Here is a 25,150-nt window from a genome sequence, read left to right as displayed (position 1 = left end):
AATGTACTTCCAATATACTTTACCCCCCCCCCCCCCCTATATGCAAATTTATATACCATTCCCCCTCTAATGTGCAAATGTATAGACCACTGCCCCTCTCTAATTTGCAAATTTATAGCCCAAATTATATTTTTCTGTTTTTTGATTTCTTCAGCGTTAATTCATTTTATGGGTACAACAAGGTACACGGATTGAAACAAGAGTGATGCATGCAAAATATATAATTTGGCCTATAAATTTTCATATTAAGAGGGGGGGGGGTAACGTATGTTGGAAGTGCGTTCAAAATGCATTATCTACATTTTTTCTGAATATTATGAAGCAACCATTGTTTTCTTAATTTGTTCCATTCTCAATGGCCCCAATTCTGGACTTATGCCCACTTTTCTGACAGTGCACCCCCCTCCACCGGATGCTACCAGATATAGCCTTAAGAATAGGCCTAAATAAAAAAGAAAACAGTGAAATTCTTGCTAGGCTGTATAATATGCATGCTATATCTATTAACCGGGGTATAATGTTTTCAACGATATTTTATTTATATTCCACTGTGGTTTTGCTTATCTCTGAGAAACTTAACTTTTTTTGAATTGTCACCCTGAGTTGTAGATTCATTCCTGTTTCATCCAAAGCCTATAGCTAAAAAATTTTATTGAGTTGGTGGAAAACTACTGAACTAGCTTACAATTTTAACTTCATTTTAAATTCACATTTTCGTCTCCCATAATCTCCCTCTCGAGAGATCATGTGCTAATAAAATAATATGATTACCAAGCAATAAGCTTTAAAAGGAGGGGGTGCAGGTGCCCATCCCAAGGTGCTATTCTATATATAGAAGGAACAAAGCTTCTTTAATTATTAGGCCTAGGTCTGTGCAGGCCTAATCATGCCTACGATTTGAAAAATCTTCAAGCAGGCAAAAAAGTAAAACAAATAGGCGTTGTCCTTTAAATTTTTCACTACAAAGCTTGTGCCGGAAACTACATTCGTTACTTTAGCAATTTAGATAAATTGGTTATGCCTATATAAGAGATGCGGGCGCCTATCATCCCTCAGAATTAAATTAATTGATATTGCGAGGGTGGAAAGGAAGGGTAAGATAGTATTTGAATCCTCTTATCAGGATTGGTTTTATATTTTTGTGTTTTACTTGATGGTAGTTTTCCTTTTTACAGCCTAAAGTACAAGCTATTTGAATATAGGCATGGTCAGGATGCTGCTATGGGGTAGGTAGAAAGAAAATAGGCCATTTCTTCGGGCAAGAAGCAATTCAACAGAGATACTTGTGTCTTATAGCCACCACGCTCAAGATCTTGTATCATCGCGAACATAAGACAATAACCGGTTTTCATGGTCTTTATACCAGACAATATAGCTTCGGCTCGGTTGGAAACTACATTGTAGCTATATTTTAATTAAATATTTAGTTGGTATTTTGATTAGGTTAGTTTAGGTTACGTGTTTAATATAATGCGGTCTGGGAGGCTCCCCTTCCATAATTCTTTGTTACAGTTGTCATAATTTTGTTGCTAAAGTATCATATTTTCATCATATCTTTTTTTATTTCATTAGTAATAACCAAACTTCACTTTTTTAAAGAATTTGATTGTGGTGGCTATAAGACAAAAGCACCCTTAACAGAAAATTTAAGTTATGTCAGATAAATATTTAGATTGTTGAATGATTTAAGATTTTGCTGGTTTCGGGGCACCCCCTTTGCAGCTAGGTACAGAGGGTGGTTGTTATCTGGCCCAGGTATCTGCCTAATATATCGAGGTTGTGTAGATTTGTAGTTAATTTCTGTTATCTATATATTCTTTAGACCCCCCCCCTAAACATGTACACATATTTTTTTTACACAATTGGACACATTACGAAAATTCGGACAGTTAGAAGGAGGTTGGGTTCTAAGCCTACATCCCGTTTTTCGCACCCTATGGAACTGAATATTATTTGACTTAAGGATAGCGGTTAAATTTCACCTGTTTTTGTGGTTACATTTACTTGCTTAGGTAATAGCGCTACGGAACAACACGACTGGTTTCGTTGGTTTTGTTTCGTTTATATCGATCAGCGGTCTGTTCTTCGGCAATGTCATGAGATCGAGCTTCGATTTTCTTTTATATTGGTGATCTTGAAATGAAGAAAAGCTCTTCTAAAGCTTGCTAAAGCTTCAACGATTTTCGAGGAAACTATTACTTCTTTTAAAAGTCTACGCATTTTGACCTTTTAAGCTGCCACGATGGTCTGTTGGTTTTTAACCAAACTTGATGGGCCTTAATAGATCTTTTGCAGTGAGCTTCTTATCCAGTCGGTATAGAGGGGTTCTTCTTCTTAGGTTACGTAACAGAGGTGGTTGCATAGTAACGAAACATCATGGATAGTAAGAGCTAATGTCATTTATGTCAAGTCATGCTGACAAAACATCATTTGTTGAGGGAGGAAATGGACGAACTCCTATTTCCTTGTCGTCAGAATGTCTAGAAGAAGAGTAGATCTGTCTCCGATGCGAGCCCCGGAGTTCGCACGGGATGCTCCTGAATTCTCGTTATAAACATTGGCACCAAAGAGAAAACCGTATCCAAACCAGGGTTGGTGGGAAGTATAGTCTATGATCATAGTTGCACTGCTGTCTGTACCTGACCCAACCTCTATGAGAGGAGGCAGTATAAAATTGTAGAAACTTTTTTATAATCCTAATTACTAGGCGGTTTTGGAAGAATTCTTTCACAACAAAACCTGGTCAACAGATACAGTTAAGCATTTTCTCCAATATGACATTTTCAGGCGAAGTCGACCAAGCGAAGGCAGCTTGTCGTTCACTGGATTTTACTTTTTCGGAAAAAAAAAACACTTCAATTGCTCCTATTTTACCTTGTCAGCCTTGAAAACCATCAATGGAGACTGGAGCTGCCAGATAAAGTAAGCGGGTGCGACGAACTTGCCTGTAAAAGCCCCAATGAAGACACGGCTTTGTGGACGAGTCGAATCCACTGTAAAGAAATTTATATCTCTACAGTGATCGAACCTCTGTGGTCTTAGCTGTGTCTTTTGAGGATTTGAGTCCAATTTCATAGACATTGTTTCTCGCTTGTGTTGTTCCGCAACTGTGAACCGTCATAGTTACTGCAACGCTTCATAAAGCCCTGGTACATGAGGTCTAGTTTGTATCTTGCTTATTATCCCCATTCCTATTTGAATTTAACATTCTTTTTAGTTAATATATATAATAAGTAATATTTTTGTTCAAGTGTAACATGAACATAAGGGAGGGGAATCCCCATGCAAAGAGTATGTAGATAATCTAATGAATTCGTTTTTCATAATACACAGTTTTAAATTACACACTAAATCCCTTCAAGAAAATTAAGCCATAAAACTTCATGGCTTCCGTCTCTACCCTCTGCAAGCCGAGATTGTGTGTCTATCGAAATGGGTCAATATGCTGAGTTCGGGTATTTTCAGACATTCACACATATAAATAATTTATGTTTTGTTCTAAGGGGTTGTCAAAATTAGTCTCAGGGGTGGAATAAACATGTGTTTGATGCTGCTTTGATGTGTCTGTCTAAGCTTTGCATATGCTTAATTATTGACTTAGTTCGAAATTTGATCACGCTTTCTGGGCATGACCTTATTCATTTTTGACCCACTTTAAAGGGGGTCTAGATTTCTAATTTATTCATTTATAAATACAGGATTTCCCATTGATGAGAGTTCCGCTGTGGAAAAGTATAAATTTGATATATACACATCAATCTAGGCACGTATATCGGAATGAGTTTCTTGGGGATGAGGGGGGTCTTTCCTCCTACCTTAACAGGTAAATAAATAGCTGCTTACTGTATATTTTAGCCAAATGATCTTCTTGAAAGTTAGATACCATCGAGAAGTGTGTTGTGGATCTCTCCATAACTTCATTGTTTATTTATTTATTATATTATTTTATTTATTATTTAATATTTTATATTCTGTGTTTAGACTCATGTAAAAGCTGGTATCTGCAATAGGTAATATCCGTCGCTTTCATCAATGAGTAATTTTAGTTGCTGTTTGGTTCACACATGATTTTTACATTGCCCAAGTGTTCTGTGATTTGCTGTTCGATGAAATAAATTTATCATCATATCGTACATTTATCTTCCTCGACATAATTAATATTTAATCATTAAATATAATTAATTAAGATTTAGTTAAAATAAAACATAATTAATTAATTAAGATTTTGTCATACATTTATCATCGGCTCTTTTTTTTATAGAAAAATTGATTAGTGCCCTCCTTACGTTTAATTTTTTTTTCAAATAATTTCTTGATATAGTAACCGAAATTAATGGGATAAGTGAATACTGCTCTTTAGTGAACCTGGGATTAAGATGTTTAATAGAAAAATCTAGGCACGTATATCGGAATGAATTTCTTGGGGATGAGGGGGGGGGTCTTTCCTCCTACCTTAACAGGTAAATAAATAGCTGCTTACTGTATATTTTAGACGGTGTCCTTTTTGGCCAACCGTCTGGGGCTACACGGAAAGCAGGTCGTCCTTGTCTGGGTTGGGAGGATGTCATAAATAAGGATTTAAAGGAAATGGGAACTTCCTGGGAGGGTGTAAAGAGGGAGGCTTTAAATAGATTAGGTTGGAGGAGGAGCGTGCGTAGCTGTGTTGGCCTCAGGCGGCTTGGTGCTGCAGTGAGTTATTAGTAGTACTAGTAGTATTTTCGAAAAATAAGGCTATCTGGGTTTTTCCCATTTCATTTGGTCCAAAATAAAAAAGGAGGGTTTAACATCCCAGGCTTGGAGGAGGGCTTGTCTGTAAAGGATTAAAGCTTAAAATCTCGCTAAATTTTCGTTTTTCTGAATATTGAAAATGACTCCTCTTTTGATACGAGTGTCAAATACATTTGATTTTATAAAATTTTGGTTTGTCCTAAAGAAAATTTACATAATAAAGGTTTTACGGGGAATTACCTTTCAAAGGAATTTTCAAATGCACGTTCTTTCTAATCGGTCAGTCTAAAAGCAAGTAAAAGCATGCATCCGGAACTTTACGTATCTAGGATTTTTTTTGAGAGGAGTACAGTAATAAAACGGTTTAGGGGGGGGGGGGCTCCTAACACCTGTGAATGTCTCTTCCCTTGATAAATGAGGCCACTTTTGCTAAAAAAAAAGCTCAAAACTGTCAAATACGCGACAGAGGGTCGCGTATTTTACACGACCTTTACGAGTTCCCCCATACATTTTTCTGGAGTAAGTCTGGATTTTTTTTCTGGTGGGGACAAGTTTTCTAAGATCATTTTTTTGAACTGCCTAACATTTGTCCAATGCAACAAGACATTTTCACTTATATGGCATTTTCGCCACCCAAGGAGTTGTCTCTCTGGGCTACTTTTGTGCCCCCCAACAAGGAACCTCTAGCTACACCTCTGCTTAGTATCTCTAATTATTTGAAATACTAGTCATAGCCACTGTTCGCTATACAATATTTGAATAAATGAACCTTTGGAATAGGAAAAAACAGCTTGTGAGATTTCACTCTCGCAACAAACACTCCCGAAGTTTAAATACTGTATTGGCAAAAGGCATGTCATCAAATAAAAATCTCGTTGTTAGCCAAAATTGATTCCTATCAACACGTTTCCTGATAAAATAAACTTTTGGAAATTATTGCTGTTGAAATCTTCCTTGGTTCGCTAAACAATGCCCTTTGCAATGATTATTCCATTGTAAATTACTGTGGCACTATTATAAGGGGCTTCACATTGTTTGTCGACGGTGTACACAGTTTTCCTCTCGGCATTTCCTGATTTTATTATCTTTTATGTTTTGCCGTTAATGTCGTTTTATTTCCGTTAAGTATCCGCGTTTTCCATTTTACTCTTGTATACACTTTAGGCATATACGAATAACCCTCCCCCCTTATTAAGTTCTGCTTTATTCCAGACATTAGTTCTACCTGAATCTACACAGTTGTTTGGTGACCAACAGGCGAATACACTGATATAGACCATTACTGCGAGCGTTTTAGGTTTGAACAGCCCCCTCCAACTCATATAGATATATACTCATATAGACCATTACTGGGAGCATTTTAGGTTTGAACAGCCCCCTCCAAGCTTCTAAATTAAGGAAAAATATGTCCTTCTTTGTAATGATTTGTCGAAAAGTGACTATGAAGATCGTTTCCATTGTTAATCCTGCCCCCCCTCCAAATATGCTGACATCTGGAGTGTAAATCCAGGCCAAGTGAATTCGGCCCGAATGTTGATATCTTTGACCCTGTTTCCAAGTCTTTGGTGTATATAAAGTGACATAATGGGTGACCCCTTACACTGGCTGGAATGAGGAAATAGTATTTGAAGTAGGTTATGAGTCATTGACTTGAACTGGTTTATTTCGTTTTAGCAAAATAATCTTCATAGTCAGTCCTTATCTTAAAATAGCATTTAGAGTAAGATGGTTTGCCTGTTAACTGAATAAAACAAAGAAAGAAAAGGTTGATTTTTTTTTTCGGTTAAAATCGCCTTGATAAGAAATTTGTACTCAATGTTTATAATTGTTAACATATCTGTATACATAGAAGGGAATTCCTCAGATAAAAAAAAACAAAACAAGATTGAATAAGTCGTCTCCGAGGTTTAATTGATCACACCTTCTCAGGGGTGTCGCCTCAAGAATTTGAAGAAAAGCTTATTTTATCATTTTTATTAAAAATCTATTCCCGTTCTTCTGGGGGAAGGTATGTTTTTTGAAAAATACATTTCTCCTCTCCCCTGCATTATTTGTGATTTTTCACTCAAGCCTCTTTTATGCTTAGTAGGAAGGGATAAAAAATAAACGAACTAATTTTTCCAAGAAAAATCAAGAGCGATATTAAAACCTAAAATGAATAGAAGTTACCACCATGTAATAAATGTTACATAAATCCAACATTTATTAAAATTCACGACAAAATCAAGCTTAAAAATAAGAAATTTTACTATTTTGAATAAATGAAGCCTAAACTGAACGGAACTGAAAATGTATAACTAATTCAAACTGTACATAAGCAGGAAATACTACAAATAAGAGTAATGTTGATGTCCCCTTAAACCCTTTAATGGCTAGTGTCATACTCTTCATAAGGATTTTCTTGCGCCACTCATTCCCTCACCCAATTAAAAGTTTGCAGTCCTTTTGCCGCCATAAATAATTCCTGAAGGCTTCAGATCGTTATCAAAATGTTACCGTCTACTTCACGTGTAAAATTCCATTTTTGTGCTTATACCACAAAATTTTTACAGATCGATCCTCATACGCTCCTCTCTCATACCCTAAACTCGTTCACCCCCTCAACACTCCCTGAAAGTCTCATCTCGATCCCCAACTGTTCTCAAGATACTGCAGATACACAGATCACGTAGGGACCACAAAGTTTCATTATTCATTTCTTCGCTAGTTCGCTGTGAAAAAACTTGCACTTTGTTTTCAGTCAAGAAATTTTATGTTAATCAGAGAATTGAAGTTTGTACGCCTGCCTCTGCCCTCTCGCAATTTATAAGGTCCTCTTTGGGAATATTTTCTTCCCTTAGGGTTCCAAGCCAGCTGATCCGCAATGACCAAACAAGCCTACTTTTTCCACTAAAGCCATCTGTGTAATTTACAGAATTTAGGGTTTTCGCCCCTTGTGCTGCAGTGGCTGTCTTGACACTGGATTCATGCTTAATAGACCCTTGAACGATTTTGAACAAAGTCTGTACATTAAAATTTCGATCTGATGCCATTGGGATGTAGATGGGGCATATTTGGCGTTGTAGTAGAGTCAAGGAGCCATTCCATCGTGTCTGATCCATGAAAAGAGCACTAGAACTTATAATTTCAAATCGTTTAAATCCACCGTGCAGAGATATTGACATTAATTTATGGATTCATTTGGACTGGACCAAACAGCAACAAAACGGGTAAATATATATATATATATATATATATATATATATATATATATATATATATATATATATATATATATATATATATATATATATATATATATATATATGTATATATATTACGTACGTGTATATATACTGTTCAAGCATAGATTCGAAATGTCAGTTTATGCATGATGAGTTCATCCGGAACACAGACCTTACGTGAATGTGAAAGCATGTTTCGTATTTTTACTATTAAATCGGCCATGTGTGAAATTTTACATTCATTTGAAGCCTGGAAGAACTGGCTTCCGGCATTCTGAATCACGATAATGCAACAAGCCGACCTAGTAGAACCACAGAGAGAACCGTGATTCTATGTTAGAAAAGGATAGCATAACAGCGAAGAACCCTGCGGCTTTCCAATCCCAAAATCGTGTATCTACACCTTTTCTCGGTTTTGAGTTAAGGGTGTCTTCTGACGTAAATGTTCTCACTGAATTGTTTAGCATTTACGAAGTTGCCGTATCTCCTATGCTTGGGCAGATTAGCATATCAATTTTACTGTATACCTGCTGTTTGACCTGACTTTCCAAATTCAGAAGAGTGAAGGTGACTAGACCAGGTCGAAAAGAATCAGTTGCCCAAATCTGGAAAAATAGTCCATATATATCGAAAATATATCGAAGATACATTAATCGAAGATATATCGATATATCTCGAATAGATATATCGATATATCGAAGATATATTGATCGAAGATATATCGAGATACATTTCGCATTGTACAGAGTCAATGTAAGTGCGATGTTTTTGGCAAACGCTACTGCTTTATTTCTGATAATTTCATTCTAGCCTATACATAAAAATCCATCTTGAGAGGGAAAGAGACAGAAATTTTCGAAGAAAAAAGCCGAAACAGGATAAATAACATGAAAACTACTGTATATCATGGAATTATCTGTGCAACTCACGGAATTTTTAGGGATGGGATCGGAATCAAGTCCCAATTCTCTTGCTTACATTTAGGTTATATTTGATAATGTATCATAAATATTTGGGGAGTTCCTTGCAAAGAGATAAACATTAATTTATTGATTTATTTTGAACTGGGCCAAAAAGCAACAAAACAGGTATATATATATATATATATATATATATATATATATATATATATATATATATATATATATATATATATATATATATATATATATATATATATATATATATATATATATATATATATATATTAATTATGTACATACTTACTGCTCAAGCATAGATTAAAAATGTCAAGTTAAGCATAATGAGTTCTTCTCTGAAACACAAACCTTGCGTAAATTTGAAAACATGTTTTGTATTTTTACTATTAAATCGACCGTGAGTGTTATTTTACATTCATTTGAATCCTGATATAACTGGCTTCTGGCATACTGATTCATGATAATGTAACAAGCCAACCTAGTAGAACCTCAGAGAGTACCGTGATTCTATGTTAGATTAAATAAATAAAACAAAGTTTTTCTAGACTGCAAGCAAGGAGCGACATTAAAACTTTAGACTAACAGAAATTGTTCCGAATATGAAAGGGGTTGTCCCCTCCTCAGCGCCCCGCTCTTTACGCTAAAGTTTGTCTCTTTGTCACAACTCTACTTAAAAAAAAACTTTAGCGTAAAGAGTGAGGCGTTGAGTAGGGGACAGCCCCTCTCATATACGGAATAATTTCTATTCGTTTTAAGTTTTAATGTCGCTCCTTACTTGCAGTTAAAAAACTTGTTTTTTTTAAATTTAATTTCTGAATGTTTTTGAATTAATGTATATTTTGATTTTGGCTCCCCGCGCATGAATAATTAAAAACGAAATTTGTCTATTAATTTTTTTTTCTAGATGACCTTCTCATAGTTTTGATCGGACGATTTTGATAAAGAAAGGGGTGGGGGAAGAGGTCTAGTTTCTCTCCAATTTTTGAATACTTAAAAACGCAACTAAAAACCTTACGAATTAATTCATGGAACAAAATTCTATATTTCTGTATTTATATGACGTATATGAGGGGGTTCGCCCCTTCGTCAATACCTCGCTCTTTACACTAAAGCTTGAATTTTGTCCTAAATATTTAAGAATGACCCCTGAATCGCAAAGGCCGTCGAATAAATAGTTGAAATTACTAAAATTACTTTAGCGTAAAGAGCAAGGTATTGTGGAGGGGACGAACCCCGTTATATACGTAATATTTTCTGTTCGTTTTAAACTTTAATGCTGGTCATTACTTCCAGTTATTTTTTTTATTTATTTTCTCATTGTTTTTTTTTAAGTAATGCTAGAAAATCTTGCGCCCCTTCATGGAAATTCTCTTCCCTCATGGTAAATTCCTCCGTTGAAAGGTCTTCCCACGTAACCCCGCGAAAAAGTCCCCCTGAAAAGTAACCCCGCGAAAACGTCAGTACACTTCATAATAACCATTACTACATATAAACAATGGTCAAAGTTTGTAACTTGCAGCCTCTCCTCCGGGGACTGTGGGTGGATTAAGTCGTCCCCAAAGACATAGTTATTAGGTTTTTGACTAAGTTGAACAGAATGGCTATATCAAAATTTTGATCCGGTGACTTTGGGGAAAATATTTGCGTGGAAGGGGGCCTATATGCCCTCCAATTTCACTTTACACTATAGCTTTAATTTTTTCCCAATTCCTTAAGAATGACCCCTGAATCACAAAGGCTGTAGAATATATAGTTGAAATTACTAAAAATACTAATGCTAGAAAATCCTGCGCTCTCTTCATGGAAATTCTCCTCCCTCATGACAAATTCGTTCATGGAAAGATCCTCCCATTTAACCCCCTCCCCTTGGCCCACCCCAACGCGAAAAAGTCCCCCCTGAAAACGTCTGTACACGTTAAGTTTTTAAGTTTTGATGCTGGTCATTACTTCCAGTGATTTTTTTATATTTATTTTCTCATTTTTTTTAAGTAATACTAGAAAATCCTGCGCCCACGTCGTGGAAATTCTCTTCCCTCATGGCAAATTTCTCCATGGAAAGGTCTTCCCACGTAACCCCTCCCCACGACTCATCTCCAACCCAACGCGAAATAGTTCCCTGAAAACGCCTGTACACATCATAATGACCATTACTACATGTAAACAATGGTCAAAGTTTGTAACTTGCAGCCCCTCCCTCGGGGACTTAGGGGGATTAAGTCGTCCCCAACGACATAGTTATTAGGTTTTTGACTAAGCTGACCAGAAGGGCTATCTCAAAATTTTGATCCGGTGACTTTGGGGGAAAATATGTGTGGGAGGGGGCTTAGGTGCCCTCCAGTTTTTTGGTCACTTAAAAAGGCCACTAGAACATTTAATTTCTGTTAGAATAAGGTCTGTAGGGTTCTCTGATACGCTGAATCTGACGGTGTGATTTTCGTTAAGGTTCTATGACTTTTAAGAATGTTTTCCCCTATTTACGAATTAAGAGAAATTTTTTCAGGCTCGTAACTTTTGATGGGTAAGACTAAATTTGATGAAACTTATATATTTGAAATGAGCATTAAAATGCGATTCTTTTGATGTAACTATTGGTATCAAAATTCCGCTTGTTAGAGTTTCGGTTACTATTGAGCCGGGTTACCACGTTCGTTACCACGAACTGTATGATCAAACAACAAAATCAGAATTAATTGTAAATCATCTCTGGTGTTAAATGGGCTGAAATAGAAGAACACTTACCAAAAGAGCACAATAGATAGTGCAGTTTTTTTATTAATTAAAGGGGCATTGCAGTGCAAAACACTATTTTCTACTATTTCTTACCACGAAAGACGATTTTGACCCAAGTAGGACAAAAATACTTGCGATAAAGTTTGATACAGTCAGGTGCTTAAGAGTTATTCATATAATGTTCCGGCACAGAAAAAACATTGAAGTAATTTCATTAGCATAACCGGTTATAAAAATGACACAAGCAGATTCAGCAGATCAGAGAAAACTACTGTAGAGGTTTGAAGCTCCTATCTGCCTGGGGATGATTGTATCAATCCAGTGGTCCTAGAATATCGCAATAGGGCTATTCAAACGTTAATGAAAAGTTCTAGTGCCCCTTTAACTGACAAAAAAATTGGAGGGCAACTAGGAGGCCCACTCCAACGTTCATTCTTTCCCAAAGTCACCTGATCAAAATTTTTAGATGGCCATATTGTTCAGCATAGTCGACAAATCTAATAACTATGACTTTGCGATGACTTAATCCTTATGAACTTCGCTCATAGTTTGCATATAGTATGGGTTATTGTGATGTATACTGGCGTTTTCAGGGGGATTTTCTGGTGAGGTGGGTCGGGGGAGGTGGTCAAGTGGGAGGATCTTCTCATGGAGGAATTTTTAATGGTGGAAGGGAATTTTCCATGAAGAGCGCACTGGATTTCCCAGGATTATTCAAAAAAAAATATCAGAGATTAAACATAAAAAAATCAAATTCTTCCAACAGACAGTAGGCCTAAAGACAAACATTAAAACTCAGAACGAACAGAACTTTTTTCGCATATGAGGGAGTTCGCCCCCGTCAATACCTAGCCTTTATGCTAAAGTATTTTAGTACCTTCAGAAGAGTTATTTATTTTAATTAAACGGTCTTCGTGACTCAGGAGTCATTCTTAAAGAATTTTAACAAAATTCGAACTTTAGCGTAAAGAGCGAGGTATTGACAAGGGAGCGAACCCCATCATATACGTATTACTTTCTGTTCGTTTTACGTTTTAATGTTGGTCCTTACTTTCTATTGAAAAAACTTGTTTTTTAATTCATGCTAAAAAACCAATGAGCCTTTATAAAGTAATTTGAAAGGGCTATAACAGATAATCAAGGTCGTTTTGTTATTTCTGATTCGTCAGGTTTGGCCTTTAGTATAAGCAAGAAGAACAGAGATTTTATATGTAAGAAATGTTCTGACTCAATTGGCTTAAATTCTTATACAAAAACCAATAAGGCTGCCGGTCTTTTTTGCTGACTCAAAGTTTGACATTAAAAGGGGGGTACTTGTACTTTGTACTTGGGTCACGTTCGAGCTTTGTCCAGGCCCATCGTGGCATCCAGAATTTGTCGACATGCGTCTCTCCATTGCTCTCTTTCAAGTGCGATTGGCTCTATCAACTGGATCCATTGTCTATTCCATCGGTGCCCGTGCTTCTTGAAACGGCTCTGACTGTTGACAACCATGTCTTTTTTTTGTCCTCCAGGCTTCTTCTTCCAGTGCGCGAGGGGTTGGCATTTCAAGCACTGTTTGCTGAACGAGTCATCCGGTCGGCGCAGTGTATGCCCGAACCATCGTAGACGTCTCGCTTTGACAACATCAGAGACAAGTGGTATATCACCACATCTTCTTCTGATGACATCGTTACGGAAGCGGTCAGAGAGACGCAGGCCAAGAATACAGCGAGGACACTTGTGGTGGAAGACATTCAGGTTATTAGCTTCCCCAGCTCTGAGGGGCAACGTCTCGCAACCATAAAGAAGCACAGAGAGGACCAGAGCGTTATATATCCGGAGCTTTGTTCGAAAGGAGATTTCATTTTGTAGCCAGAGGCACTTCCGAAGCTGGATGAATGCTGCCCAGGCTGCGGAGATGCGGCTTTGTATTTCGCTTAGAGCTTCGCCCTTGGGATTTATTAGGGAGCCTAGATATTTGAAATTCTGGACGTCCTCGATTGGGATGCCATTCAATGTGATTGGAGTTTCATCTAGCCCAGAGGTGCGCATCGATTTTGCTTTCGATTGGCTGATCTTTAGTCCAGTAGCAAGGGATCTAGTAGCAATGTCGTCTATCATGAGCTGTGCTTCTATTATCGACTCAGCCAAGATATCCACATCATCAGCGTAATCAAGGTCTGTTATTGATAGTGCTGGACTGATTGTCACACCTTTTGTATTTGTCAAGAGTCTTCATGATCTGGTCAATGACAAAGTTAAATAAAATAGGCGATAAGGCACAACCCTGTCGCACTCCTTTGTCAATTGATATTTCTTTTGAGATTTCTCCGTCAGCTCTTATAAATGCCCTCGTTCCCACGTAATACGCCTTAATTAGACGGACTATCTTTTCGGGCACTCCATCATCCCTCATTGCATCCCAGATGGCAATGCTCTTTACCGAGTCAAAAGCCGTTACAAAGTCGATAAAGACTTGTATTGTTTCCTGCTGGTGTATAAGGTGGTGTTCCAGGATCTGTCTCAGGCTAAAAATATGATCGCAGCATCCCATACCAGGTCTGAATCCTGCTTGATTTGGCCTCGTCCGATCATTTCTAATATTTCTGAACCTATTTAACACTATTATTGTGAAAACTTTTGCAGAAATGGGTATCAGGGAAATTCCTCTATAATTTTTACAATCGGCTCGATCCCCTTTCTTAAATACAGGAATTATTATAGAGGTCCTCCACTCTTCAGGAATGTATTCGTTGACCCAGACATCCGTGAGTAAGTTGTGGAGCTCGTCGATAGCCGCTTCTGGAAGGGCCTTGAGAAGTTCAGCTGGTAATTCGTCAATGCCAGGGCTTTTATTATTTTTTAATAGTTTTACGGCATGAATAATTTCTTCTCTGCTTGGAGGGGCGATATTGCAATCCTCATACACGAATGGTGACTCAGAACTGCTGTGGGATGGAATGGGTTGGCTGTGGTCATTTTCTGATGGGTGAAGAAGCTCCTGGAAGCTCCATCGTTCGATGCGATCTTCTTTGCTCGTGAGAAGCTTGTTGTCCTTACTAAGTAGCGTGGGGGTAGATCTTTGCTTCTTTTTCCCGGTTGATTCTCCTAGGAGCTGGTAGAGTTTCCGTGAATCATTGCGTGCAGCAGCTTTTTCCATTTCACAGGCTACATTAGACCAATATGCTTGTTTGTCTGCCTTAGCAGATTTGTGACATTCTTGGCGGAGTGCTTTAAAAGAAGCAGAGTGTTTATCAGTCATTTGTTTCTTCCTTAAAGAGAGTTCTATTGTCTTCTGAGAAATCCATCTTTTGGGTTTTTTGTCCCTTACTCCGAGAATTTCTGTAGCTGCCTCTTTCACTTGATTTCGGAACTTGATCCAGCGCTTTTCTATATTTAGTGATGGGTTAAAATTTTCTTGCTCGGTCATGGCACTTGTCTCGGTCTCAGAAATTGCTTGATTGGTCTTAAATTCTCGGTCATTATCTTGCAACGCCGTGAAACGGTTTGTAAGTTCGAGCATAAAGGTCTCTTTGATTTCAGGGAGTTTGAGTTTCGTTGTGTCTAGGATGCGTCTAGGTGCAGATACTTTTTTGGAGCTGAGTCTGAATCTAACTTTTGATTTTAGTAATAAATGGTCGGATCCACTTTTTGATCCAGTGTCCGCCCCTATGTATACTCTCGAGTCTTTAATCATTGACTTCCAGCGACGAGAAACTAGTAAATAGTCAATTTGGGCGCGGGTTCTACCATCTCGGGATCTCCAAGTGTAAGTGTGGCAAGTTTTGTGTTTAAACCATGTATTAGCCACACTGAGATTATTCAGCATAGCAAACATGAGAAGTCTAACTCCGTTAATGCACCGGTCGCCCAAACCGTGGTTGCCAATGGCCCATTCAGAATCGTTTAGTCTCGTGCCAATCCTGGCATTGAAGTCACCACCGATCACGAGGATGTCCTTACGAGGAATTTTATTCATAGTCAGTTGGAGGTCAGCATAGAATTTGTCTTTCAAGTGGTCAGGGGCGTCACGAATAGGGGCATATACAGATAGTATTGTCAGGTTATTACTCTGACCTTTTAAACGGGCCATCACAATTCTGTCAGACACTGCTTCATAGTCAAGGAGTCCCGATGCGATCTTGGGTGTCATGATTATTCCCACTCCTGTGAGGCCGGATCCATCCATTGGGCCAGAATTGAATAGTATGGCCTTTTTACCCGAAGGGGCTATTAGGCCAAGTGTCGTTTGTCCATTTAATCTTGTCTCTGAAACACAGAGTATGTCCAGGTTATATAAATAAAATTCTTCAGCTACGAAGACTTGCGTTAGTGAACATTTGATGGAACAGAGGTTCCAGCAGCCGATATTCAGGCCATGTCTCCTTGATAGTATGGTAGGTAGCTCACTTTTCGACGAGGTCGCCTGCCTCGACGCATCGCTTAATGCCAGGAATGCCGTAGCCAAATTTGCTCTCATATTAGACATATTCAACATAATTCTGGATGTTTCTTGGGTATGATTAACCGCAGGGGCCCCAGTCCTACGGGTCACCCGGAGCACGTTGGCCGTCACTTCGCTTGGCGTGAAGCTAGGTGACGTTTACACCCTCTCACCGCTATGAGGTGTGCTGGCGGGTTTGCTCTACTGCCTAGGGACGGAAGGGGGGAGCATCCTTGCTTGCAACGCCACCACCGCCGTGGCAATTTGCAAGCTTAGTTTCCACCTTTGCTCCCACCTAGAATCAGTAAAGCCTTCAGGAGAGGGAAGGATTAAAAGGGGGGGGGGGGTTGTTTGGCTTTTCTTCAGGTATGACAGCTTGTTTTTGGTTGGCAAATTAGTTTTTGCTGACCAATCATGTGGTAGTTTCTTCAGGGGATGACTTGATTTGTTTGATATGGCCTTTCATGTCTTTTCTATACTTTCTATAGCAACCATATTATTATATATAAGTTTATGCTTATAAAACATTTATAGTACTTCTAATCAACACCCAAGCTAGGATTTGTGTTCATAGCGGGGGGAGTAAAAAGCGAATCGGACAATTTTTTTTGGGTGGGGGGTCAAACCAGGCAACCAGCCCTCATGGATCCCGTCCTGCTTTTAATATTAGTCTTAAGATTAAATAAAAAAAAACAAGTTTTTTCAACTGAAAGTAAGGAGTGACATCAAAACTTAAAACGCACAGAAATTACTTCGTATATGAAAGAGGCTGCTTCCTCATCAACGCCCCGCTCTTTACGCTAAAGTTTGACTCTTTCTCTCAATTCTTCTTTCTAAAACAGTAAAAAACTTTAGCGTAAAGAGCGGGGCGTTTATGAGGAAGCAGCCTCTTTCATATACGAAGTAATTTCTGTGCGTTTTAAGTTTTGATGTCACTCCTTACTTTCAGTTGAAAAACTTGTTTTTTTAAATTTAATTTCTGAACGTTTTTGAATCAATGCATGTTTTGATTTTGGCTCTCCGCAGAGGAATAATCAAAACGAAATTTGCATATTTTTTTTTTGGCTCAATGGCTTTCTCATAACTTTGATCGAATGATTTTGAGAAAAAAAGAGCGGGGGACGAAGCCTAGTTGCCCCCCGATTTTTTGGTTAATTAAAAAGGCAACTAGAACTTTTAATTTTTTACGAATCTTTTTATTGGTAAAAGATTTACGTAACTTATAAATTAGCTTACGTAAAGAACTTTTGTATTCTCATGTTTTTATTACATATATGTGGGGATTCGCCCCATCGTCAGTACCTCGCTCTTTACACTAAAGCTTAAATTTTATCCCAATTCATTAAGAATGACCCCCTGAATCACAAAAGCCGTAGAATAAGTAGTTGAAATTACCGAAAATACTTTAGCGTAAAGAGCGAGGTATTAGAAGGAGGTGAGCCCCTCATATGGGTAATAATTTCTGTTTGTTTTAAGTTTTATTGCTGTTCCTTACTTCCAGCTGAAAAAGCTTTTTCACTTTTATTTTTTAATTTTTTTTTTCAAATAATGCTAGTAAATCCTGCTCTCCCTCCATGGAAATTTTCTTCTCCCATTACAAATTCTCGAAGGAAAGTTCCCCCAGCATATCCCCCTCTTCTCAACCCCTCCCCCAAACCAAAAAAATCCTCCTGAAAACGCCTGTATACTTCCCAATAACCATTACTATATGTAAGCACAGGTCAAAGTTTGTAACTTGTTGCCCCTCCCACGGGGACTGTGGGGGAGTAAGTCGTCCCCAAAGACATAGTTATAAGGTTTTTCGACTACGCTGAATAAAATGGCTATCTCAGAATTTTGACCCGTTGACTTTGGGAAAATAATTAGCGTGGGAGGGGGCCTAGGTGCCCTCCAATTTTTTCGGTCACTTAAAAAGGGCACTAGAACTTTTCATTTCCGTTAGAATGAGCCCTCTTGCAACATTCTAGGACAACTGGGTCGATACGATCACCCCTGGGAAAAAAAACAAAAAAAACAAAAAAACAAAAACACAAATAAACACGCATCCGTGATCTGCCTTCTGGCAAAAAATGAAAAATTCCACATTTTTGTAGATAGGAGCTCGAAACTTCTACACTAGGGTTCTCTGATGCGCTGAATCTGATGGTGTGATTTTCGTTAAGATTCTATGACTTTTAGGGGGCGTTTCCCCCTATTTTCTAAAATAACGCAAATTTTCTCAGGCTCGTAACTTTTGATGGGTAAGACTAAACTTGATGAAACTTATATATTTAAAACCAGCATTAAAATGCGATTCTTTTGATGTAGCTATTGGTATCAAAATTCCATTTTTTAGAGTTTTGGTTACTATTGAGCCGGGTCGCTCCTTACTACAGTTCGTTACCACGAACTGTTTGATAACAACATTACATTCTTTGTGTTTCACCATTGCATATTATATGCTAGTTTTGGTATAAATTTTTTAGTAAGGCTGGTCACGAAACTAGCTATTTGTAAATTAATATTTAAGTATCTGTATCATGAATTTTTCAAGAAAAAAATTTCCCTAGCTTAAAAATTTCTACCATTAATATTCATCTATTTTGTGGAAAAAAAGACCGTGAAATGGCGCTCGCTTTTGATTTGCTGATGGTATTCTTAGAATAGAGGGACCCAGATTCTTAGGTTAAATTATTCTCCAAACCGCGAAATTCTACCTGGTAATTCTTGCTTTGACACATATGCAGTAATTTATTGGGGGAGGGGTTGGATTTCTTAAACATCATTTTTTAGGGGATAAAAAAAAACAAATCAGTTTAAAATTCCTTCATAACAAAAACACTTGAGATGGCATTTGTTTTCAATTTGTTGATGGTGTTCTTTGTATAGTATAAGAGGGGCCCAGATTCTCTGGTTAAACAAACCCCTAAAGCACCGAGTTTTGCCAAGTAATTCTTGCGTTGATGCTTATGCAGTAATTTAGTGGTCGAGGGGGTGGGGTTGGATTTGTTCAAGTAGTAAAAAGGGCAATTTAAAAAAAAACTGTTTGTCATGGGTTATGGGTTTATAGTGCAATTAAATTCTATTCTATTATCAAACAGTTCGTGGTAACGAACTGTAGTAAGGAGCGACCCGGCTCAATAGTAACCAAAACTCTAAAAAACAGGATTTTGATACCAAATGCTACATCAAATAATTTTAAATATATAAGTTACATCAAGTTTAGTCTTACCTATCAAAAGTTACGAGCCTGAGAAACTTTGCCTTATTTTAGAAAATAGGGGAAAACACCCCCTAAAAGTCATAGAATCTTAACGAAAAGCACACTCCAGAGAACCCTAACGGATAGAGAAGATAGAGAAGCTCCTATCTACAAAAATGTGGAATTTTGAATTTTTTACCTGAAGGCAGATCACGGATGCGTGTTTGTTTTCTTTTTTTCCCATGGGTGATTGTATCGACCCAGTAGTCCTAGAATATTGCGAGAGGGCTCTTTCTAACGGAAATGAAAAGTTCTAGTGCCCTTTTTAAGTGACTAAAAAATTGGAGGGCACCCTGGCCCCCTCCCACGCCAATTGTTTTCCCAAAGTCACCGGATAAAAATTCTAAGATAGCCATTTTATTCAGCATAGTCTGAAAACCTTATAACTATGTTTTTGGGGACGACTTACTCCCCCACAGTCCCCGTGGGAAGGGCTACAAGTCACAAACTTTCACCAGTGCTTATATATATATATATATATATATATATATATATGGCTCTTTCACCATAAACTTTCACCATATATATATATATATATATATATATATATATATATATATATATATATATATATATATATATATATATATATATATATAGTCATGGTTATTCGGAAGTGAACCGACGCTTTCAGGGGGATTTTTTTGGATGGGGGGGGTGAGTTTTTCTTGGCTGGGGGGGAGATTAGTTCGGGGAACATTTCCATGGAGGAATTTGTCATGGGTGAAGAAAATTTCCATGAAGGGAGCGCAGGATTTTCTAGCATTATTAAAAAAAAATGAAAAAATAAATATGAAGAAGTTTTGGATTGGGGAAAGTAGGCTAAGGAGCAGCATTAAAACTTAAAACGAACAGAAATTATTATGTAATAGAGGGGTTCACCTCCTCCTAATACCTTGCTCTTTACGCTGAAGTTTTTTTAGTAATTTCAACTATTTTTTCGACGGCCTTTGTGATTCAGCGGTCATTCTTAAGGTATTGGGACAAAATTTAAGCTTTATTGTAAAGAGTGAGGTACTGACGAGGGTGTAAACCCCCCCCCTCATATACGCAATAAAAACATACGAATACAGAAGTGCGCTGCGTAAGCTAATTTATAAGTTTCGTATATCTTATACTAATAAAAACGTTCGTTAAAATTAAAAGTTCTGGTTGTCTTTTTAAGTAACCAAAAAATTGAGGGGGTAACTAGGCCTACTCCACCGCTCCTTTTTTCTCAAAATCATCCGATGAAAACTATGAGAAAGCCATTTAGCCAAAAAAAAATATGCAAATTTCGTTTTAATTATTCATCTGCGGAGAGCCAAAACCAAAACATGCATTACTTCAAAAATGTTCAGAAATTAAATTAAAAAAAAAACAAGTTTTTTTTTAGCGTAAAGAGCGAGGCGTTGAGGAGGGAGCAGCCCCTTTCATATGCGAAGTAATTTCTGTTCGTTTTAAGTTTTAATGTCGCTCCTTACTTTCAGTTAAAAAACTTTTTTTTTACTTAATATCCCTAAAACTAGGGAAGATCTTTTTCTCAATTTTTAACGAAAAATTCCTTGTTTTGGCTTTAATAAGTTTTCTCTGGAAAAAACTTTTTGTTTTTTCTAACTTGCAGTATGAAAATGCTCAGCTCACATTTTTTGAAAAACGATAAACAAAAAAAAAGAACGATTCATCAGAAGAGAAGTGAGTATTCGTTGTTTAAATTGCAGGACATTCAGACGCATTTAAATAGCTGGTATGATTATATCAAGGCTATAGCCCTCACGCAAACACGTACATACGGGGTCTCCCTAGGACCCGCCCCAAAAATCCTTGTTTTCCGAATCTCTGGGTATCCTTTATTCAGATTAACATGTAACTCTATTTTATTATTGCCTCCCTCCTTCCTGAAAAAAAAATCCTACGTACATGCCTGCCCTCGCCAGGTAAGTTTATCTATTAGTCAAATTTGGAGATTCTTAGGTTTACCCATGACAATAGTTACAGACTGGGATTACGAAAAGTGTAGTTTTTTTTATATCCCCCCTCCATCCTCTCCAGTTTTCTAATTCAAAATTTTGCGTGTCACGGGAAAGGGGACTGTTTACTACTTGGTTGCTTCTGTGATAATTATCTACATCAGACCATGCAATTATCTGCCACGATAAGTCTATGATAAAAATTATGAGCCCGTAAGAAAGGAGGGGTAGGCTATTAAAAAGGTCGTTCAGTTTTTGGGGTTTAAATAGGCAACATGTGTGAATCTTCAGTGCCATTTTTATATTGGATTTGGTGGTCGAAAGCACCGCATGGGAACGACCTAACGTGAGAGCATCATATAGGTTTAAGTCAGTTGGACATGAAACTCATCGCTAGGTCAGCTTTCACAGCCTATGTGCGTCAAAATAGGTTTTGGAGAGTAATCACATCTGCTGGAAACTCGAAGACGGAGGATCTAATCCCGTTAGTTTCAGATTTGTTAATTTAATAATAAACTCAAAATTTCATCTTGGGGTGGGGAGCTACGGAGCTATTGACTTATGGGTAGTTTTTCCTCGGGTTTTATATTGTAGATTTTGTCGAGTTAGATGCTAATGCTTTAAAATCAGGCATTTCGTTCCGTCTGGGGCTGTTTTTGCAATATTAGAATTCCTGTACCGAGCCATAGCCTGGCTTGTCGCAGACTTGTCATAGTCATAGACTATATTGAGTCCTTCGGGGAGGAAAGGTGGAGATATTTGCTGTCTAAACCCTATAACGTCGTGAGTACGTTTTTTTTATGTGTTTGAGGTTCAAATAAGTCCACTTTGAGGTTCAAATACTAAGTTTTGTCTGCATTTCAAACTTTTCTCTGTAAATATTTGTAGGACTCTCACTCAGATGATCCTTTGGGGTTCTCCTATGCCCACCCTATGCCAACCTGTAGGTTTATACAAGGTTTACTTTTATTAGCTATATACTTTTTACATTCAATTACTCATTTGTGGCAGACTATGTGGCAGACTATATAAAGTCTACACTCTTTTTAAGGGTGTATAAAGTTTACACCAAAAAATAGCTTATTCCAAAGGCGCTTTAAGGTCCTAGGTTCAGAAGGTGCAGACAAGGAAAGATCAGGAGCTTCTGATCTAAACAGTTAGGAGAAAAAATCAAACAAATAAACAAATCAATTGCCTTGTCATATCCAATGAGTGATGTTATTCATATTCTCTAGTAATTGAAACCGGTTTAGTCCACCCCTCGTTAAAATTTCTGGTTTTCTTTCTATCAATTTAACTGTAAATAATAGGCTATCTGGTGCGATTTGCCAAAATTCCTGCAACATATGCATGTTGGCAGATATTTTAGAAACGGAGAAATGAAAGTGTTATATTTCCTTCGCTTCGAAAAGCAAAAAAAAAACTGTTTTGCTTCAAAAAAGCCTGGTGCAACCGGACCTGCACATAAGGGGAGGGGAAATCTCCAGACTGATCTGAAAAACCCCATTCACAATAGCTTGGGAATAGTTTTAGTACTTATGTCTTATAGCCACCACACTCAAGTTTCTGTCGAGAACTTAAGTTTGGGTAATGTTAATGAAAAAAACAAAACAAAACATGATGAAAATATGATGCTCTATCAACAAAATTATGAAAACGACAACAAAGAAATATGGAAGGGGAACCACACAGAACGCATTATATTAAATACGTAACCCGAACTAATCTAACCTAACGAAAATATCAACTAAATGTTTAATTAAAATATAGCTACAATGTAGTTTTCCACCGAGCCAAAGCTAATATTGTCGGGTATAAAGACCATTAAAACCGTTTATAATATTTGCCATACATGATCTTGAGTGTGGTGGCTGTAAGACAAAAGTACCACGATTTTATTTTTAAGTACTTTCAAAAGCTCGTTGTGTGCAAAAGAAATTATTTTACTTAAATTTAAATGCCAATTCTCTAAGGAGGGGGATTTTGTCTTTGTATTCTAAAACATACTTTTTATAGCTTAAAAATTGTGTTTCCTTTTGCCTTGTCCTTGTGTTTCCTGAAATTGTGTTGTTGTTGAACTTAAGAAACTGGCAATCTTTAAAAAGCTGTTGCAAAAGAAGTTTATCATGAATTGTTTTCGAATTCCAATGAAGTTTTTGGTAGAGCACTTTAATTCCTCTTAAATTTCTTAAGAAAAATCTTTGTAGACTTGGCACAAAAGAACATATCCTAAATTCTTCACGAAATTTTTTATAATGGAGACTTGTTTTAATCATAAAGTATGCAGTTGTCGCCATAAAATTAAAAAAAATTCATCGTAACTGCGTGGATATTTATTTAGCTATAGAATATGATATTTCAACATATTCTGTCTAAAATTGACATTTTGAGTAAAATTTGTGTTGTTGACTCTTTGTTTGTTGCCTTGTAATATCAGAAATTTGTAACGACGTAACTGGGAATATCAAATAGTATAGTTGAGGGCTTGGCCTGCATAAGTTTAGTTTTTTTTATAGATGGTGTTAAGGTATAAAATTTGGTGGTAGCAAAAATTGTTTCTGTCTATAATGTAGACGTATTATGCATTACTATCTATGGTTTACTGAATAGAAAAATGCTTTTGAATCATTTTTTGGTTGGAGGGGGTATTTAGGGTCAACCCAGGTCAATCCCAGTGTACCCAATTCTTCAGTTTGGGACGGGGGTCAGTGGCGTGACTGTAAGCTTAGTCAGAGTCGACCCAGCTCTAAATGGGTACCTGGAGAAATCTGGGGAAGGTAAACAGGAAGGGTGTGCGAAAGCACAGGATGGCTAGCCCCCAACCCCCCCATTGCACTTCCTGGCTGAAGGGCCAAGAAACGGAGATCAGCACCGCCGGTATGGACTGTAAAGTCTAATGCCGTATCCTTTTTACCTTTACCAGGAGAAACCCCAATCCCTCTCTTTATGAGGCTTGGTTAAACAGCTGTAAAACCCTAATCCATGAAATAACACTAATAATTTATTTGTTTCTAACCCCTCATACAATACAAAAGTACACAGAGACGGAGTACAGGAAACGACAAAAAAGGAATAGTAGAAAGAAAAAAAGAGACATCACAACTATCAGAACAACTAATAAAGAACATATATAAACCACTGAACAACTTTTACATATATATAACTTAAAATATTACTGTATAAGAAGGGGGTACCATGGATGAAAACTGATGTTGTGATTGTGTTTCGAAATACATTTTGATAGAGCTATTGCTGGGTCGGCCATTTTACAATTAACGGATTGATGATGAATTTAATAAATAAATAGATTTTGTAGAAAAGCGGACACGCTATATCTTTTGGAAATCCTTTGTGAGGAGAAGGCAAAGTGCTTAGAAACTTAGAAAACAAGAAAATTACGGGTACAGCATTTAAAGATGTGGAAAATATCCCGAGATCTCTAGGGAAGGGCTGAACCTAGAGTACACGGGTCTGATATTATTTAACTGTCATAAAATATTTATTTTCATTTCGCAGGGGGTCTTTTTTTTTTTTTTTTTTTTTTTTATAGTGCTTTTAAAGGCGGTGATTGAGCATGGGTAGTATATTGTAAAAACTGACGTACTTACGTATTATACAGAACATACTCGAGAAATTTGCTCTGTAAGATCCGACAAAATCGGTTTAGTTATCTATATTCGGAGACAATTAGCTTAGGCTTAGTATATTTAAATTAAATATTCAATAAATAGAGTTGGTATTTTGGTTAAGTTATGTATTTAATATAATGCGTTCTGGGCGGCCCGCTTTCTATAATTCTCCGTTGTAGTACCCATAATCTTGGTAATAAAGTATTATATTCTCATCATATTTAGGAATATTTCATTAGGATCAACCTAACTTCACTTCTCGAGTGTGTTCTGTATAAAGCG

General features: G+C 37.2%; 1 protein-coding gene across 1 annotated transcript in view; it reads left to right on the top strand.

The window, feature by feature from the left end:
• Positions 1-25,150, top strand: part of LOC136036522 (RNA-binding protein 38-like) — a 156,498-nt gene that overhangs the window by 48,012 nt on the left and 83,336 nt on the right. The window lies entirely within an intron of this gene.

This window comes from Artemia franciscana, chromosome 15, assembly GCF_032884065.1.
Source record: "Artemia franciscana chromosome 15, ASM3288406v1, whole genome shotgun sequence".
NCBI classification, from domain to species: domain Eukaryota; kingdom Metazoa; phylum Arthropoda; class Branchiopoda; order Anostraca; family Artemiidae; genus Artemia; species Artemia franciscana.
Note: the sequence above shows the minus strand (reverse complement) of the source record. Positions and strands in the feature narration are given on the sequence as shown.